Genomic DNA, 20497 nt, shown 5'->3' with positions numbered 1-20497 from the left:
AACCAAAAAACATCTTGCTCCTATCCCTCTACCATGGGCAGGGCACTTTCCACTAGACCAGTTTGCTCATAGCCACATCCAGCCAGGCCTTGAAACATTCCCAGGGACAGGGCATCCACAGCTTCTCTGTTCAATCTGTCCCAGTGTCTCACCATCCTTTCAGCAAATTTCTAACATCTAATAGAAAACTTCACTCTGTCAGTTTAAAGCTATTCCTACTTGTCCTGCCCCTACATGCTCTTGTAAAAAAGCCTCATTGCATTTTCCTGGTAGAATCCTTCATATACTGGAAGGCTGCAAGGAGGTCACCCCAAAGTCTTCTCTTCTCCAGGATGAACAGTCCCAGTTCTATTCTCTTAACTTTAGATCTACCCAGTGGAGCCTAGGCAGGGATTTAGCTGAAAGTATTGAAGGCATTGATTGGCCAGATTAGGAGGTGCTTTTGGTCTTAGTGGTTAGCAGCCCAAATAAGGGATCCCTAATGAATGACTACTGTATGGAGTGAAGAGAGGAGATCAGAAGCTGGTAGATTAAGAGGCTGCCTCATTACTCATCTCTTCTTCTTCTAGGATGCAACTGTGGTCACAAGTGATTTTATAAGGTTCCTATTGTCAGGGGCTCAGATACAACAGGAAACCTACAACAGAAGGGGATTTTAGCAGCCTGCTTAGGTTGGAAAGGAAAGAAAAGGTTGGAGTAGTTCAGGTGCTACTGTTATCTATGTTATTTCATTGGTCTGACCTCCAAAATTTTCCTTCTTTAAACAAATCTAAAGAATGTTTGAGTGTGTGTGTGTTCTCTTTTAGCAATCTAAGTTCCCCTCCTGAGATTGGATCATCTCTTTTCCAGTTATTCTCACATCACATTGAACAATATTGAAAGGAATAGTTTGTGATTACTTTTTCATTTGTTTCTGCTGATAACAGTGCATGTAATCACACAGTCTTTGTGTTTGTCTGTATATCCCTCTGGCAACTTTTGAATCTACTGTCCAATTTCAGTCAAGATTAGAGCACCTTTTGAGCATCTCCTAAAAACCATAAACTGGGTAAAGAAGATACCAAGTTTGAAAATTTTTGTTTCCCCCCAATAAGTCTCAATACTGTTTCTAGAATACAGCATTGAAAATCAAATATGGTCTTCATCTTGTCTTCCAAAATGCTCAATAAGACTTTTAAATACAGGCACAGATATTCAAAAATATTATCATCATTGGACTTAAAGATCAACCAACTAAGAGGCATGAACCCCTAGGAAATGAAGTTACATTTATTTGTAATTGTCATTGCAACTGATAGCATGTGATTGACATGATAATTTTAAAGATTGCAAACATTAATGCAAATAAACAAACAGTTTACATAAGAAGTAGGTGTGCAGGAAGATTTACATTTTTAGGGAGTATTATTCATTAATTCACTCAACAGTAGACTTCCAAAATGCCTTGCTGAGAATCAGTTCCAGTTTCCATTTGATGTATTTACAGGCTTTTAAAGTGGACCTGTCCATTTCAGGAGAATTGATTTCATAAATATTTTCAAAGGCAGAAAAATTTCACACTTCTCTGAATGCCACTTGACTGCAAGTACAAATGTTAACAGCTTGTGAGAGTGCTAATTAGAACATCATAAAATTTATTGGACTTCTTTGACACTAACTTAACCAGAAGATGAAACACAATCTGCTATGAAAAAAATAATATTTCACTTCTATCTTCATGTCTGAGGAAGGAATCACACAAGTCAAAATTCAGTTTTAGTTCATATAATGTCACTTTTTATGTTACACATCCTTTTATCATATTTTTGCATGCTTACATATTCCAGAGTCACTTAATCATTGGCAGATCTGTTAGGTTTTTACTGGAAAAGAGAAATTCCTGTCTGCCTTTTGAAAGCAGAGCACATAAGCATACAAACATATACCCACACACAATTTATAAAATTAACACAAGAAATCCAATGTGACAGACAAAAATATGTACATAAATGTCCACAGCAGCGTGACTCAAAAATTATGACTTGGTCTTTGTAACTGTATATGTGCATAAAAATGGAGACTCAAATTGTAATTAGTTTTTGAGCAGATGATTTATTCAAATATTTTCTGTTTAGGTGGTTGTCTTTACAATGCCCCAAAGAGAAGGGTAAATGTATGACAACTGCGCTTTCTCTGTGAGAAAGGGTTAAAACTTGATTTCAGGAAGTAGCTATGCCTAAATTTTAAGTGTCTAATCAGAGTTGCTTAAAAGAGCATTTGGTACACTGTTGATGGAATTAGGTGAAATGTCAGAGAGGTCTCAGGGAAGAGGTTCTGTCTGCTTCAGTTCTACTACTGAAATTTGCAGACAGGATCTTTCTCTGGAGGTGTCCACAAATATCCACCTATTCTCATTGGCCTTTATATATTTCTGTGGGGCCTTCTCTGGTGTGGTAACATATATATGTGGGCCATTCTGTTCTCTCAGTGCCAAAAACTCACATGCAGGTTCAATTCACAGAAACAGAGAATGAGACAGGTTGGAAGGGAACACAGCAGGTTGTATGGTCCAGCCTCCCTGCTCAAGAAAGGCATCCCACAGCACAGGGCACAGGACTGTGTCCAGATTGCTCTGGACTATCTCCAGTGAGGGAGGCTCCACAGCTTCTCTGGACAATCTATTCCAGTGTGTGGTCACCTGCACAGTAAAGAATTTCTTCCACATGTTCAGGTGGAACTTCCTGTGCATCAGTTTCTGCCCTTGCCTCTCACCTACTTCTGGGCACCACCAAGCAGAGCCTGGTCCATCCTCTTGAGACCCTCCCTTCAGATACTGATAGACACTGATGAGGTCTCTCAGTCATCTCTTCTTGAGCCTGAACAGGCACAACTCTGTCAGCATTTTCTCATCAGGGGCATGCTTCAGTCCCTTAATCATCTCCACAGCCCTCCATGGGATCTGCTCCATTAGCTCCTTGTCTCTCTTGTAATGAGGAGCCCAAAACTGGGCACAGCACTCCAGATGTGGCCTCATCAGAGCTGAGTAGAGGGACAGGATCAACTCCCTCAACCTGCTGGCCCTTCCTGAAGCACCCTGGACTACCACTGTCCTTCCTGGCTACCAGGGCACTGCTGACCCATGGACAGGTTTTTGTCCACCAGGACTCTCAGGTCCTTCCTTCTCTGCAGAGCAGTTTTGCAACATGTTCAGCCCCCAGCCCACACTGCTGCATGATTACCTATTAGACAAATTGGGACTCCACATCCCTGCTCCAGACAAGGCAGCAATGAAATCTTTATGAAATTAAGTTGGTGGAAAATAAAATTTTCATTTGTATTTCAGAAACTAATTTGCATATCAGTCTTCTTGTTTCAGCATCTGTGTGACACAGCTAACCACAGCTCCCACTGCATTTCCAATTTTGGGAGGTTTGAAAATCTGTCTAACTTCTCTTGAAGTTAAGAATTTAATTAAGGTCTATTTTTCTTAAATGGTCCCAAGATCTTCAAAGAACTTGAAAGCAATTGCTTAGTATTGGGAAACTATTAAAATATTATCTTGTTCTTATTATCACTTACTTTCCCTAGGAAAATGATTGATGCTTGATTTCAGTCTACCTCAGGTAATTTTAACTCTCTGATGAAAGAGCACTCCTGAGACAACTGTAAGATTGTGTAGCCAATGGAGCCAAGTGAGTTCTTCAAAAATTGTCCCTTATTTATCTGACTTTTTAATATGGAAATAAATGTAAAGTACATTATTTGCAGGGGTTTTTTTTTAATCAATACTGTAGCAGGGTGGGAATAGAAAGCAGTTGTGGAATATTGTGGTGGTTTCCTCAAGTTGTATTCAACTACACAGGGAAATTCTCAAAAGCAATTAGAAGGACTTTTAGAAGACATATTAAACACTTCCATTAATTTTTCTAACTAGCTAGTAATTTGTTTATTTTTAAACCCCATCCACAGGAGTGACAATGACAATTGAGAATTGTTTTAAATGTCAAGTTACTCTGGTTTGTATTGAATTAATCATTAATGTTTAAATGCTCAAAAGGCATAGTACATGCATAAAGGGGCAGTTTCCTCAGTACACAAATACCAAGTTATTTGTAGTTCAATTTTTATGACATAAATTACCATGTTTATATATATATATATATATAATTCAAAACCCTAACCTGGATTTTGTAAGCATTTTTGATACTTTTCTTCCTAAAAGAAAGCATAAGTCCTTTTATGAAGAAACACTATGAGTGTTATGAAAAGGGCACACAAACTTTATTTTAATGACCACTTTTCCTTGCACATCAGATTTTAAAACTGAGCACTTTTTGTGCAATACTAATTTAACTTTAAATAGGATATGGACAATTTGGTCTACTTGAATACTCTTTCAAATGCTCCTACTGAAGCACCTGAAGTTGGAACATGAAGAACATCCCTAAAATATTATCTATCACATAGGAAAAAAAGTCCCATTTGCTTCCACAGATATCAAGGGTCTTTATCTCACCTGCACAGCACTACCAAGAAATGCATTGCCTATGAATATTGTGACTAGTCCCTTGAAAATTAAAAGTTCTTTATGGCAAAGATCAGTCTCTTTTGTAATTGCCACTTAATTTTTTAATGATCATATTTTCAATATTTCTGCAAAAGCCAGAGAGATTAAAATATGCCTTTAAGACTTGAATATGAGGATGGGATTGCAGGAGCTATGTCTTTAAGAATACCAAATATCCTGACAATTGAACACATGGAAATTGCATAAATTGAGCCACACAAAATGCCTGAATCAGGGCTAAAGCAGAGTTAATTTCTTCTCAGTAGCTGTTACATTTCTGTGACTTGGATTCAGAATGAGAATGGTGTTGCTAACCCACTGATATTTTGGTTTCTTGCTAAGTCATGTTTTTACTAAGGAAATTTTCTTCTTGTCTCATGCTCTGCCACTGAGGAGGAACACAAAAAAAAGCCTAACTGAATGGAAACTTAGCTAGGACAGGGGATATGAACTGATTAAAGGGGTATTCCGCATGTCCAGTATATAAACTGGGAGGAGTTACCCAGAAGGGAGCCAGTCTGGGTTCAGGAAGGAGGGGCTGGCATCTGTCAGCATGTGGTGACCAATTGCATTGTACACCACCATTCTTATTATCATTACTATTACTATTACTATTACTGTTACTATTACTATTATTATTTACCACTGGTATTTGTATTTTACTTTATTTTTAATTAAAATGTTTTTTATCTCAACAGACAACTGTTCTTATCTCAACAGCCAACAGACAATTCTCCTCCACATTCCTCCCATGTTGGAGGGAAGAGAAGGGGAGAATTAAGCTGTGTGGTGTTTCATCTCCAGCTGGACCTAAAACCACTTCAGTCAGATATAAAGCGCTTCACATACACAAGGCCAACAAAATGAATTCTCTTCAGTTCCTTCAGCTAATACAACTTTAGAAAAGATTGTGTTTATGAAGTTATTCCCTATTTAGAGATACATATGAAATTATATTTTTAGGTATTTATCAATAGAATTGGACTTCTGTGTTTAAACATGCTACTGCTTTGAGCTATATATATTACTATAATCTATGTTAAATAACATATCTGGATATTTATACAAAAACATATGGTCTAAGGCAAGAATATACATTAATTAGGAAACTTGAATAATTTCTAGAAAATGTCCATTTTCTCAGTGCTCCTGTGATAGTTAAAATGCATGCATTGTATTGTGAAAGCACGAATGCTTTCTCTAGAAAGAAGCAGTAGCATTACTGCATGCTATACACACTAGAGAGACTTCTTTTCAGGAGTCATTTTGCAAATGAATTTTTAGTACAAAGAGACACATCTCGAAAAAAAATTGAGGTAGCAGATATGGGTTTTTGCTGGCAATTAACTTTTTTCTCTGTTCTCCTAAACAGTATTATCCCCTTATTCCCAGTTGTCAAACACCACAGCAACACTTGCTTGTCAGTGGTGATAGTAAATTGTCAGAACAAGACACAAATCACACCTGAATCTCTTGATTTAGAAAGTTATGTAGCAGAGTGTAAAGATAATTTTTACATGGTGATATTTTTGAAAGTTTTTCTAAAGATGTAGGGTTTTTTACTTAGCAAATTTTTACTGCACTCTTGGAATAAGTTTTTCCAACACTATTGCAGACAGTTGATGTAATCTTGGTCAACAGAACATTCATTTTCACTTAAGAATATATGCTTTTTTGTCTGTGAAAAGAAGTTACATTATAGAACCAGTTATCTGGTTTCCTTCTTACATCAGTTCCTTGTGCTATATAGCAGTTTTCAGAAACATGTTTTTGACAAAGCATTTGTAAGTTGGAACACCAGTTTTAGCATTGGTAATTGTAATCTTTTTTAAAATGTTGCAAGTATCAAAGTTTCCCACAGTAGCCCACTTATTTCTTTACTCTAGATATGCAAATGTCCCTTGGAAAATAAAGTTGCACTCACTTTAGTAGTTTAAAAGAGTTGTAGCATCATTTGGCTTTGATGCATTAAAAGGAGGAAGAGCTTTTCTCCAAATTTTTGCAAGCTCTCCATGAGAAATCCATTATTTATGTAGACAATAAAGCAGTAATGGTATTATGTTATATTTGTGTGTTCCCTGAGCTCAAAAAGAGTGGTTTGGCATTAAAGTTATAATAAAAGCTCAAGGGTGCGGTGTTGAACAGATCACAGCCAATAAGAATAAGTAATAAGGAACAGGCTACAAGACCAAACATCAATAGTTGAGAGTTTCTCTTTTCATGATACTAAAATAAGGTGTGCACACATATGCAGACATAGAGAGGATGCCAGAGCAATTAATTCTGTATCCCCAGCTCTGAATCAGATGCCAACACATCTGTTTGATTTATGTGTATGTCTGGAACTTCTGGGGGCAATAGCGTGCACAGTGTGAACATTAATGACCTTTGCTCTAAAGGAATTGAATGTTGTTATACAGATATATTAGTCCATTGGGAAGTACATGTATAGTCATAGTGGTTCTATTAGTTACAGAAAATTACCATTTATGACTGTAAAGAATACACTTTCTAAACTGTAGCACTATTCACTCATCTGTATTTACAGCTGGACAATGTTAAACCTTCCTCCTTGCTGTTCTACCCAAGTGCTCTTTCATGTTACTTGAAACATATTTTCCTTTAATACTTTTAATTAGTATTTTAAGTATCTTGCAGGCGTAGCAAAGTCAGCAAAGTGATACAGTATTCTAATTCCACAGTAAAGAACAAGTTTTATGTGAAACCATAGAGAATAAGAAGTTTCAGAAGAAACTAAGTTAATAAAATAAAACAAAACAAAACAGAATAAAATAAAATAAAATAAAATAAAACAAAATAAAATAAAATAAAACAAAATAAAATAAAATGTAGAAATTATCTTTTAAATATTTTCTTGGTTAAAAAGAAAGATTCCTGGTAGTTTTTCACAATTCTTACAGTTGAGAATGTCTTTAACTTATTCAAGGAACTAGAGAGTATTAGTGAAATCGCTCTTCTTTTGACTTGTATGGGAACGAAGTGAGGATTAAGCAAAGTGACCTGCTGTCCTTAGCCAGGTATCGTTTTCCTGCAGGAGCTAATCCAGAAGAAAGAAATAAAAGGAAAAGCAAAAAAAAAAAGAAAAATAAAAAAACCAACCCCACACAGAACATGCAAGATTATCATCTAGTTAATCAGATATTTTCATTGCATTCCTACTGTCCTTGTCCTTACAAGTGAGTCCTCCTTTCACCATTGCAGAAACTGTACAACTGGCTACCTTGTTTCATCCTTTTACAAACACAGAAATAGTATGGTTGATTTACTACCTTTTAAAAACCCCCATAATTTATGACTTCTTGTTGAATGTTTTCATCAATACTTGAAAAAAGGCATCATCTAAATCTGAAATCTGTCAAAAACATCTATATTTTATTTCCAGTCATGTTTCTGCTTTTAAAGTAGAAGTATCTTCAAGGATGTACATTACTACTTTTGCTTCTCTTGAAACTTTGCAAACTTCAGTTACCTAAAAAAGCATTTTGGATGTCTTACTTAAACTGCGTCATTCTGCGACTTGCACTTATTCAAACAGAAAGTTCAAGTGAACATACAGATGTTTCACATGAACCTCAAATGCACACAGTGACAAGATCTCCTCTAGTTTGAGGATTGCATCTGTGATCCATGGGCAAATGATTTTACAGAAGGTCAAGATATTGATATTATTACTACAGGGATCTGGTTAATACCTAATGATAAGCTCATCTTCATAACTTCCAGATATAATACAAATATTTAAAAGGGGAATGCTTTTAAGCAGGACGTGCAACTTGCCCTATCTTAGACCTTAAAATCTTTAATAATTTTACCTGAATTATATTTTGATAATATAACAGGAGTACCAACAGAGCATTGGAAAGAAAAAAACAGTGGCATTACAGTGTGTATTACTCTATGAATTTCAGTTACTCTACATTATGCTTAATTATAATGTTAATTATATTTTCCTCAATTTCCTAATTTTTATTGATTTTTTTTTCAGATTCTACTGTTCTGCCTCCTTTAAGTACATTTTAAAAATATTAATAAACCAGTTCAACTTTTCTATTTTTATGATTTTTTTACAAAATTACACTGTATTCCTAAAAAACCTTCATTATTTTCTCCTCTTGCTTTCTCCCTTTAGGATGTCTGTATGAATCCTTGACAATTTCATATCTCTTTTCAAAACCTTGCATTGATATTTTGCTTGAAAGTGTTCTAGGTATTGTCAGTAGTTACAATGCCAATGATAAATTGTAAGTAATCAAAATTTAGTGTCTCTTGCAATTGCAGAGTATTTTTCGAGGATATTTAGGCAATTAAAATTTCCTCCTGTTAATATTTATCATATGATCCTGAAATAGGAATGTCACTAATATTGAAGGTCTTGAGTTAGTTTTGTTTAAATACATCTATTAAAGAGGAGAGCAATTCTAATGAGTAACCTAATGTTTTGTGCAGGTACCTCAGCTCCCTGGAAGAACAGTAAAGCAGCCAGAAGAGATAGGACAATTTTGTTTTAATAAATTTCAACAGGGTATAAAAAAAAATTGCTTAGAATCCCTGAGGTGCAGACACACTTGCTGTGCACACATATCAACTAAAATAAGACCATTCTACCCTTCATGCACTTCAAGACTGAACTCCATCAAAGAGTGTGAGAAACTTTTCCCAATTGCTGATCCCTGGCATTTCAGTGATGGGTCATCAGTTCATCAGCTTGCTTAACTGCAGTTAGTTTTGAATGTTTTGAAAACAGAGTTTAGTTTTTATTGCCATTTGCAGCTAGCCAGCTAGTTTTCTCAAATGTTGAATTTTAACTCATCTAAATAGACGAATGTCTGGCTTCAAGGTAAGTGATACTTGATTCATAGCTCCGCACAATGTCATTCCCTTGAAAGGAACTGCAGGAAATGGGAACATCAAGGATAATTGCTTTGCAATGGGCTTTAGCTCTTAGCTCCACACTTTTTCAAGATACAAAACTAAAGGTTAAGCTCAGGAAATAAAAACCCACCATCTACCAGTGAAATAGGAGAAGCTCTCTTCTCCTTTCTTTCTCACACCTCAAAAGTAGCCTCCAACATGCATGTAAAGCTGTGTAGTGTGAGTACGTGGATCAAAAGCTGCCTTGTGTGAAGAGTAGTGACGGGTTGAGACTTAATTTGTTAAAGGATATCTTTGATAATGAAGAAATTGAAGAAATAAACTGGGTTTTAACTGCTCTAACAGTCTTCCAGAAAGCTAATCTTCGTTGTTATTAATTCAATCAAGTAGTATATAGCAGTTATAATTAACTATAGTAATTTTATAGTGCTTTTCCTTTGTAATTCACCCTACTGGTAGGAGGTACAAGTGGTCCATTTTTGTGCACAATACAGTAGGATTTCTGTTCTCTCCCTTGCACCCTATTAGCCTGATAAGCCTTCAGGAAAAAGAGATTCTTCTATGATTAACTAGCTAGCTCCAGAGTGAAAAACAGCACAGACTGCAGCCTGCACTGCTTCAACTTATCAAGGGTAGAGTGGACTTTCTCTATTGCAATTATATGTCAGAGAAAAGAAACTTGTCAATGATATGGACTTCTAATATTGATAACCTGTCAAACTGGCAGTAATTTTACACCTTTGCTAGGAGTCCTTAATGTTAAGTTTTAGTCTGAAATTCCTTTCCCCACCCTGATCCAGAAGATGAAAGAGATTAGGAAAAAAATTAAAGAATATTTTATATTAATATTAAATTTCTTCTTTGCCCTAACAGCTCATCTTCTACTCTATCCATATATCAAAATTTCAGTTAAATTTACCTGTGAATAATAATAATTTTTAAAATTAACAACTAGCCATAAAAGCTATAAAAATAAATAAATATAATTACCCCTTGATTATCAAAATTTGGTTAGGTTTTTCTTAGTTGCTTGGTTGGTTCTTCTTGTTACTGATTTTCAGAGTCTTTGGTGCATTTAGACTAAGTTTTCAGAGACAGGAAAAATTTCCAGTAAAATAATAATAATAATAAAAACCTGTTCAGATTTAGTGTATTCATATTTACCACAGGAATTCACAAAAATCTGCATCTGAATATTAAAATAAAAAACACGAAAGTACAAAAGAGTATTTGCACAACCCACTGACTAGCATTTAGGCTGCCCAATTTAACAGAAATGCTGTAATAGGATTATTGGATAGGTTTTCCAGCCTAAAAGCCAGGTACAGAACAAATGTCTTGCCTGCTGTGCTTACATTCAGGTAATAGGCAGAAATGGCTGCTCGCTCAGGGGTTCCCACTCTGGCTGCTTGCAGAGCAAGCTGGTGGTCATGACTCTCCTCCTCTTGAGCACCATCTGGTTTGTTCTTTTCCCTACTGACATGATTTTACTGACATGTTCAAATAAACATCATTTGCCCTTTGCCTACCCACTGTTAAGAAATCCAGCCTTATTTATGTCTCATGGAGAAGCTTACTTCTTGTGGCTGCCACAAAACTTTCTGCTTCACTACTGGTGGAAGGGCTGGCACCATATGGGCTGAGGAGACCTCAAATTATCAGCTGCCTTGACTCCTGCTTAAAGCCTGAGCCATATAGAGGGTTAAATAAATCTTTGATAAGAATATGATACCAGAACTGCTTGAGGTGTTCATCAAGACATCATAACACACATCAAACAGCGTTATGCTTTGAAGTGCTGACGCACAAAATCTAGTCACAGTAGATGCATCTTTCCTAGCAGCCCTCACTGTTAGTAAAGAGAGTCTGATGATTACGTGCTGAGTCCACAGGTGTTGGCTCTTCACACTTTTACCAGTACTCTGTGAATTTTATTTTCTTCTGAGTATGAATGTTTATAAATTAATGTTCTATTTTCTTCCATGCCCATATTAAAAGTTGATCGTTTTCAAGGTTCGTGAAAATGGTTCATGAAAAGTGTAAAAGAATTGGTAGAGTGTTTTTTTCTTTACTCAAGGAATATTGATGTTTCCTCAAATCAGATGTTATGTGAGAACCACAGTCAGAAAAACCTTGCTACAAAAATGACATTGTTCCAACAGTTCATTTTTAAAACTATCTTGTGATCTGGCATTGAATGTTGAAGATTCCCTTCCCATAGCAATGGCCATTGTAATTTTCTATCATGTACAACACCTATGAAATTGAATGTTTTTGGTACAATAGGGCATGGGTAGATTTTGTCCTCAGTAGATAATTTTGTACCTCTGGTTCCTCTGCAATTTTTTATTCTCAGAAATAAGGCTTTTAAACCTTGACCAGCCAATCAAGATGTACTGACCTGCTGAACTGTACATCTTGAAAAGGGAATTTACAAGACTGAACCATGGAGCAGGAGGCCAACAGAGCCACCCTCTTGGGAGAAAGGAAGTAGCATTAATTTTTGAAATAGTTCCTAAAAAACCCCAAAACTAATCTCAAGAGAATTGCTAAAACAATCAAAGCTACGTTTATGATCTTGAGGTGTTAGGATGGATTTAAGCAGTCCTTTTCTCCTCTGCAGTTCACACAAAGTGGTATGAAGACACAATTCAGAGCATAGTTGCATGTAATAACTGTCACGGAAAATATAAGGACCTAAAGTGGGGAGAGATGTTCAAAAAAAGAAGAGAGAGAAACAGAGAGGTTTATATGAGAGAAACATATCAAGAGAAGACAAAATAGCTTCATGCAAGTAATTGTACTAATATGAAAAAGACAGGATTCAATTATTCATATTGACTACATAAGAATTAAAGACAAATAAAGTATAGAAATATTTGGATGTAAGTAAAATAAAGGAAAATTATTTTGTAAAAAAATGAAGCACTAAAATTAACACTAAAAAGAATATTACAATGATAAATAAAACTATTCTAGGGGATTTCTTAGTAGGTTTGTTTTCTTATCATGGAAAGAGTAAAATGAGTTTAACCAGTTCTGACATATAAAGTCACAGAAAGGGACTTGATAACCATTACTGTAATTTCACTCTGACTTAATAGATTGCATGGTAAATTCAGGGTGAAGCTAAAACAAATGGCATTTGCATTATCATAGAAGTCAAGGACCAGTGACAAAGTGGGGAAAAAAAAGTTGATTTGAATCATTCTGTGCTGGTCATGTGCCCTTTTTTAATGTTACAATATCTAGATTATGTACTTGGAATAGGCAGCCAGATTATGGTCTACATAATTCTTCCCTTTGAGGTAAGTCAATCACTATCCAGAGAACAGAAGAATTGTCATGCTGGGTCAGAGGAAAGATCCATCTCATAGCAGGCAGTGGTAGAGGCACTGTGAAAGAATGTCTGATTGGTGCTTTCAGTGATATTCAGCACAAAGTCTTCTTGAGGTGGTGGTTCAAGGGCTCTGCACCTTTATGTTTAAGGGACCATACAGAAGATTTTTTTTTAACATTCTCTATTTTAGAAGCTGACAACTGTCCTTGTCTCATGAAGATGCTCTCATGTCAGGGCTGACCCACAGAAGCTGAGCCTGAGGTCTGTTTTTTTTTTGTTGGGCTTTCAAAGTCCATTGCCATTATTGTGTTGTTTCGTCTCTTTAGTAATGTAAGTGTGATAATTTTGTGCTCACTTTTGCATAAGTTATCTTCCCTCCATCTCAATTTTTCAATTAGTCTTTGGGACTCAGTCAAAATCAAATAAGAATCAAATGTAAAATAAATTATCTATGTTACCAATCCTTTGTATTTCCTTTATTACTTCTGCACTTTACAGAAATGTTGGAAGTGTCTCTTTTTTAAAAAAAAATGTGATCTGGTTAATGTTTCTCCAAACAGTAATCAAGGAATGAATGTTGCTGTTACCAAAATATTTATCCTATGGTCAAAGAAAAAAAAATATAGACCTGCTAGGGTAAGGTTCTAGGATAGAGATCTCCTACAATATTCCTCTTGCCTTCCAAGCAGATCTCATTGTTCTTCCCATCTCATATTTCTGGAGTGCTCTATATACAATATTTTCTCCTTGATATCTTTGCTGATCAGACTCTACACCAACATTCCAGTCCAGACATTATCTCACTAAACCTAAGTGACGCCAGAGGGCTGTTTTTATATTTTCAGTTTGTTCATACAAACATTAAGATTCCTCATTGTCTTTTTCATGAAACATTGCACAGATAACGAAGATTTCAACAAGTTACATTGCTGTGTCCCCTTGTATCTCTGATAATCATGGATCTATTTCTGTGGACTTTCTCAGTGAGATTTCATTCCATGAATGTTTTTCTAAACATTCCTAAAACTTTAAACTGATTCATAAGTCAATGACCTTCCCTAGTCTCAACCAAGATAAATGACCATGTTTCCTGGCAGTCATCTTTCATGGATTATCGTGCAGTGCAATACAGGAAAGAATTGTCATTGACATACCAGTAAAACCTGCCTTTGGTGGCTCCTGAAGAATTTCTCTTCATAAGGGAAAGTAAAGTTCCTTCAAAATGATACTTGCATTGTTGAGCATATGATGACAACCTCACCTTTTCTAGAGGCTGATTTGCTAAAAATGACCAAAAAGTGAAACTTTCTTATTCATTCTTCATATTTTCTCAGCTGACCTTCAAAAAGTTCTCTCAGGAACTGTATCAAGGTTTTTACAAGAATAACAATTTGGAAAGAACACCCAGTTCATAGGAAAAAAAAAAGTAATAAATAAATGAATATCTTTAAAGCTGCTCTGTGCTTCTGCTGGTCATTTCAATAAACAGCAGTATTTGTCTGGGGAACTGTGAAAGCCTGAAGGAAAAGTTACATAAAACAGTCTACCAGACAGTTATAAATAAGTTAAATGGCTATGAGCTGTTGAAATTTGGTGGAACTATGAAAGTCATACAGTTTCTAGGCTTATCTTTGGACTTCATACGGAATAGCCTACATAAAAAATGAACACTAGAAAACAGAAGAACCAATAAAACCACAGTGTTCCCAGTATTAATGTAAGAGAGAGAGAAGTAAAACTCTCCCATAAGGAGAGGAACTTTTAGACCTGGAGATGAGGAGTAACTTTTGTCAGACTGAGAAATGGATACCACCACCCTAAACAGGACAGAACAGTAATATGGAATTGTGCCATTGCACACAAAAAAGGGGGAAAAATGTACAACAAACTCCCAGGACAGGTCAGAGCACATCTGTGACATTCAGCATATTATATATATGTATCACAGACTGTGAAAGCCACAGATTATGAAATATTTTATTCCCCACTTCAGGAAGTTACTGACCCTCTATTAGTGCTCAACTAGCTTCATTAGAGTGAAGTGATGGCAGCTTTGCAAATGTATCCATCCAGATAATCTTCTTTTCTTTGTTGTATTCCTGGAGAGCTGATACTCAACAGAGTTGAGGAATACTCAGACTCTCTAAGAAAAAATCAAACCAATCAAATAATAAAACATCAAATCAATAGACAGCCTGTTCTAAACAGAAAGACAGAGCTTGTTTTCAGACATTCTTTACAACTCTAATTCCATATAAAGATGGTGAGTTGCTGAATTCTAAATAAAGATAAAAAATCCAACTCATTGTCATCTCAAGATTAAGACTCATTTAGTGACAACAATATATTTAGACACATTTTTTGGACAATCTTAAAAGAGGATGGGAAAGTTTTTTCTGCTCATAATATTAATGAATCTGTTTTGGTCACATATTTAAAATAAACCCCACATTTTTGCAATCATTACAAAAGATATTAATTTAAGCAAAATATTTTATAAACAGATCCAAGTCAGCATCTTCTGAATCTAACAGGGTGAAAGCTCCTGAGAGCTAGAAATTGTGACATATAGAAATTATTTTCACTTTTCAAGTAGTTCTGTTTGCAAGAACAGAGATTATAAGAGCCCAGATCCATTTTTACAGGAAAAATTGGGACAGAAATCATGTAACACACATACATAGTAGTCAAAAATAAATGCTACAATTATATCTCTTATGGGAGTAATTCTCTCCTTTCACACCAGGTGTGTGCAAAGAATACACTGCCCATCTGCTTACTCTGGGGAAAACTACCTCCATTAATCTGACACTGTTTAGTCATCTAGCAGCCACACAAAAGGCAGATAGTAGAGGAAAAATTAAACTCTATCTCCTGAAAAAGTCTAGACAGCTCTGGTCATTCTGCAACTACATTATAATCCACAATTTCAAGACTTCTTACAGCAAATAAAATGTATGAGGAAGGCTGAGGAGGAAGAGATACCTGCAGATGTGCAGGTTGAGTTTCTAGAGAGTTTCTAGAGTTTCTAGACCTTTGCTTCCACTTCACATGGAAGGGAATAGTTCCACTGTAGGACTGGGAGAGGCCAGAATGCTCACTCAAAAATAGGTATTCAAAATGGGTCCAAAGCCATCAGTTCTCAGTATATGTCAGTGTAAGCTGGGCTCTGGGACTCCGTGAATGCAAAAAAGAAAGAAAACAACCAAATTTGTCTTTTTGCCTCTGTTCGGCTGATTATACTCCAGAGAACCTCCATGGTATTTCTATCCTGATAACTTGACTAAAGAAGTGCAAAAGCTCACAGTGTCTTCGACATCATCTTCTTCAGGGACATCTGTTCAGGTGCTCCTACAAAGCTCCTGGAGAGAACATGTGCTATTACCAGATCTTTTGAACAGCCAGTGCCAAGATAAAGGGATGCAAAATGTAAATTGCTCTGACAGCAGAGTGTTTCTCAGCAGGGTGTCCCTTTCCATCCTGTAGTCATGACTATGAAAGGCAATGAAACTACAAGATGAATTGGAGGCTCCAACATTCTTTGTCCATTTCAGCAGTTGAGGAATTGTTAGTTCCAGGGCAAACCGGCCCAGAGAGCTGAAATAGCAGCTTCAGCAGACCTAGGAATATGAGCCAGCTGCCTGCTTAAAACAAACGAGCAAAGGGGAGAGGGGTTTAGGGAGATCAAGGAAATCTCAAGGCAGATTAGCAACCTGTGAGTAGTCCCTCAAGAGCCTTGCATGCTTCTCTGTATTTTGGGCCCCATGCCACTTATGATTAGCCCCGTACAAGTACAGTAAAATGTTCCTAACATCAAGGATGCAAGGGCATTTTGCAATGCTGTTTTCTCTCAAAATGCTTCTCTACACACAAACTGCAATTCTGATAGTAACGTGTATATTTTTAAAATATTCCTCTGCATGGCACCCTCTTCAAATGGCAAGACTATACCAGAGAAACTACTACACAGGGACTCTGAACAGCCATCTAACCCACAGCCTGGAGGTTCACCTCTCTGTGACTGAAAATTCAGTCTTGTGAGTCACAGCTGTGCCATATCGACTCGATTTTACAAAGAAATCTGTTGCCTAAGCTGTAAGGCAGAATAAAAGGTAAAACTATGCAATATAAGAAAAGAAAAAACACACAAAGAATGTTGAAATGGATATTAGTTGAAATGGATATTAACTTGAGAATTCAAAATAAGAGTTTAAAAAAGATATAAATCCCAAGCACTAAAAATAATAGTGAGTCAGAGAAGAAAAACAAGTTCAAGGAGGAATTGCCCCACGGAATAGTGGAGGTTGATTCTTCTCCAACTGGCTGATTCCTACCAGCTAACAGGGAGTCACTGGGTAGCTCAGTGGGAATGGGGAACATATTAATGTCAGTAAGATGACAATCCTTGCCATCTGTTATTAACAGGAAAAACTTGCAGTGCATTAGCAAGTTACATGAATCTTGCTTGTTAAAACTTTTTGTACATGGTGAAAGTTGGCCAAATAAAAGTGGCTGGTAGAGGGAAGATTACAGGCCTGCACATAAATAAGCAAACTATTAGGCAGAGGAAACAGCTTCAGCACAATTGCTCTTCCAAGTGGGATGGGGAACCAGCAAAGGGAGCTGAGATGGATGCTCTCTGCATTCAGTAGTGATTATGGTGAGGGTAAAGAAATGCATTTTCAACATGAAGTCACTGTCAAGCCAGTATTATTCCAGCTTACTTCAAGGAGTTTCCTCACTGCAGGATGCTCTTCAGGCCCAACCCAGGCACAAGTCTGATGAGGAGCAGCTAAGGGTTCTTTAGCCTGGAGAAAAAGAAGCTCAGGGAGGACCTTATTGCTATCTGCAACTATCTGAAAGAAGGTATCCCAGTGGGGTTTGGGCTCTTCTCTCACTTTACAAGAGGAAAAGGCTTCAAATTGCACCAGAGGAGGTTTAGTCTGGGTATTATGAAAAATTTCTTCACAGCAAGGGTTGGCAAGCATCAGGGCAGGCTGGCTGGGGAAATGGTGGAGTCACCATCCCTGAAGTTATTTCATAGATGTGTAGAAGATGTTGTGCTTAGGGACACGGTTGCATTTGGAAGTGTCATGTTAATGGTTGCACCAGATGTCTTTTACAACCTACACAATTCCATGAGTCAACTTGTTATCTACATTTACATCACCTGTGAAAACCAATCTTGGTTTGGCCAATGATGTTTTATTTGAAATGAGTGGTTGCAGACGTTGTCAATAAAACGTACTGAGTTAGGAGTTCATGAAGTTTTAAAATTATGACATGTTGCTGGATGACCTTGCATGCTACATTTTCTCCAGTGAATTTTTTCTCAGAGTCTAACTAGGATTGATCTGTAGTTGAGAAAGTTTCCTTCCTGACAGCTGTGGTCAGCTCAGCAAACAAGAGGAAGAAAAATCTACCTGGATTGCAGAGTTCACGGTGGACAAATGAAAACTAAATGGAAAAAAGATAAAATAGTTCATTTGGGATTGCTTATACATGTTCCAGAAAAAGTTTTGTTTACCAACAGGGTCTCTGCCTGTTTGATCCTACAAATCATTTCTGATTCCCTTAAGCTTTGAATACCTGATATGCATGAAGTGATTTAATTTATAAACCTCTGCACTGAAACTGCTCTTACAGGTTTTACACAGCACTTAAAAATAAGATGCTAATTTCTGATATGGTTTTAGCTATTTTCCTGAATTAAAAATCATTACTATTAGAGTTGTACAGTTCATACTTATCTATTTTTAAAGTCAAACCTAGAAGGGTACCAGGGAATAACATCTTATAGTGCTGAGATATATGTACATGTATGCAAAATAAGATAATCTCTCTAGAGGGCACCTGAGAATGCAACTTGTGGAAGTTTTGATCCTGATATCTTTCATAAAACAAGGACACGAAGTGGGATACTTGGTTCTTGGACACTCATATTCAATTTCATCCCCTTTAGCTTTGTTTAAAGTATAATTGTCTGCAATAACACTCTTTCTCAAAATGAGGGCAATTGTTACAGATGGAGTGCAAATAAATAGCAGAAAAATCTTCAGTTGTTTAAATGCAGAAACTTTTCACTTTCAAACTACTCATCTCTCTGTTGCTGGTGATGATTTTTTTGAGGCAGTGGGGCAGTGATAAACAATGCACAATGATAACTGAAGACACTTTTGAATCAGGTGCAGGCAATTAAAGACAGTCCTGCAACAAATGTCAGTCCAAACCTATAAGCCTGAGGCTTGTTCTGATTACAGACTGAGAAGCACTAAGCTTATGGGGACTGTATGATTTCAGACACTTTTACTATCATTTACAAATCTCTGAGGTTTTCTACCTATCAGCCTCAACTTTTCAGTTCATGCTTGAGGGGGTTCCATTTTCTCTTTGTAGTTCAACCTTTTTTTCTGCTCTTCTGTCAGACCTGATAATATGCTTTTTACTTGCATACAGTTATCAGAGGTCTCCAAGCATACCTTAATCTTTATCACAAACAGAGGGACAGATTGGAGGACTGCCAGCTATGCAGACAGCATGTTTGACAAACCTTGCGGAGCTGAGTCTTGACAGTACAAACCACAAGCTGGCCTAGAGTTCCTGTTAGGTGTACCTGACCTGTACCTGTATCTGGCCAGGTTCAGTCATGTGATGCATCATATCTTAAAGTAGAAAGCAAAAAAGAAAAACCATCAAAGTTTAGACACTAAGAATATAGTTTCCAGATTTGAAGCTAATCACACTAAGCTCCCCTTATAGTGATTGTGGAGTTACTTCCCTAGAAGATAATTCAGCTCATATTTGTGAAGTATCTAACTGAGATATCTGGCTTTATCATTATTAAGTTTAACATAAAAGTGTTCATCAGAGACACTTCAATGATGATACCCTTTCCTGGTTTTAATATAATATTTCAATGTCATCTTTCTCCAAATCTTAAAATCCTGACTCCAGAAACAAAATAACTTCATAATCCTCCTCAATTTGGATCATTTCAGCTGAAAGATTCACACCTCCCACTTTACAGATTTAAGGGAAGACAGTGACCCCTACCTTGTATGCTGATGCTGGGTTTTTAAGCAGCTAGCAGCAGCAGAAGATGCAGGTGGGAAAAAAGCAAATTAAAACACCACTGTAAATGTTAGGTATGCAGCCTTAATCTAACACTTATGATGGCTGATCTCTAGAAGTCACTGCCAACATTATCTTGCTACTTGATGATGATGTCTTAGACAAAATGTAGATAAGAACAATGATGATATACAGAGTCCAGGTGTTCTAACCTCAGAGGGTTGGCACCAGCTCTGAATCTGCAGGTACCAAAGATCTCCCCTGCTGTTTTTCATCATAGAGACAGTGAATTTTGGTAAGAATATTCTGGGTATGAGCATTTTCTCCAGAGACATTTTTTTCTAACTGGGTAGGGACTGGTCTAGCTGGCTGGTCTGTGGTCCTGTATCTGTGTGAACAAATGCAAATCCAGCTGAATATGTCAGATTGCACAGGATTTGAAAGACGTGTTTTTTCCTGACTGAGGCATGCAAGCATTTAAAATGCCAATGCATAAATAGAAATTCTACAGGAGCTGGGTGTCAAAGGCATCCACTCCCAGCACGGAGGGCCTATACTAAAGCACTGTAGTGCTAAATATCATAATGCTTAAAGCTTATAGGGGAACTAGTCTTAGGAACTTAGCAAGTTATGGAACCTACAAAACT

Source organism: Molothrus ater, chromosome 3, assembly GCF_012460135.2.
Source record: "Molothrus ater isolate BHLD 08-10-18 breed brown headed cowbird chromosome 3, BPBGC_Mater_1.1, whole genome shotgun sequence".
Taxonomy (NCBI): Eukaryota; Metazoa; Chordata; class Aves; order Passeriformes; family Icteridae; genus Molothrus; species Molothrus ater.
This window is presented reverse-complemented; position numbering follows the sequence as displayed.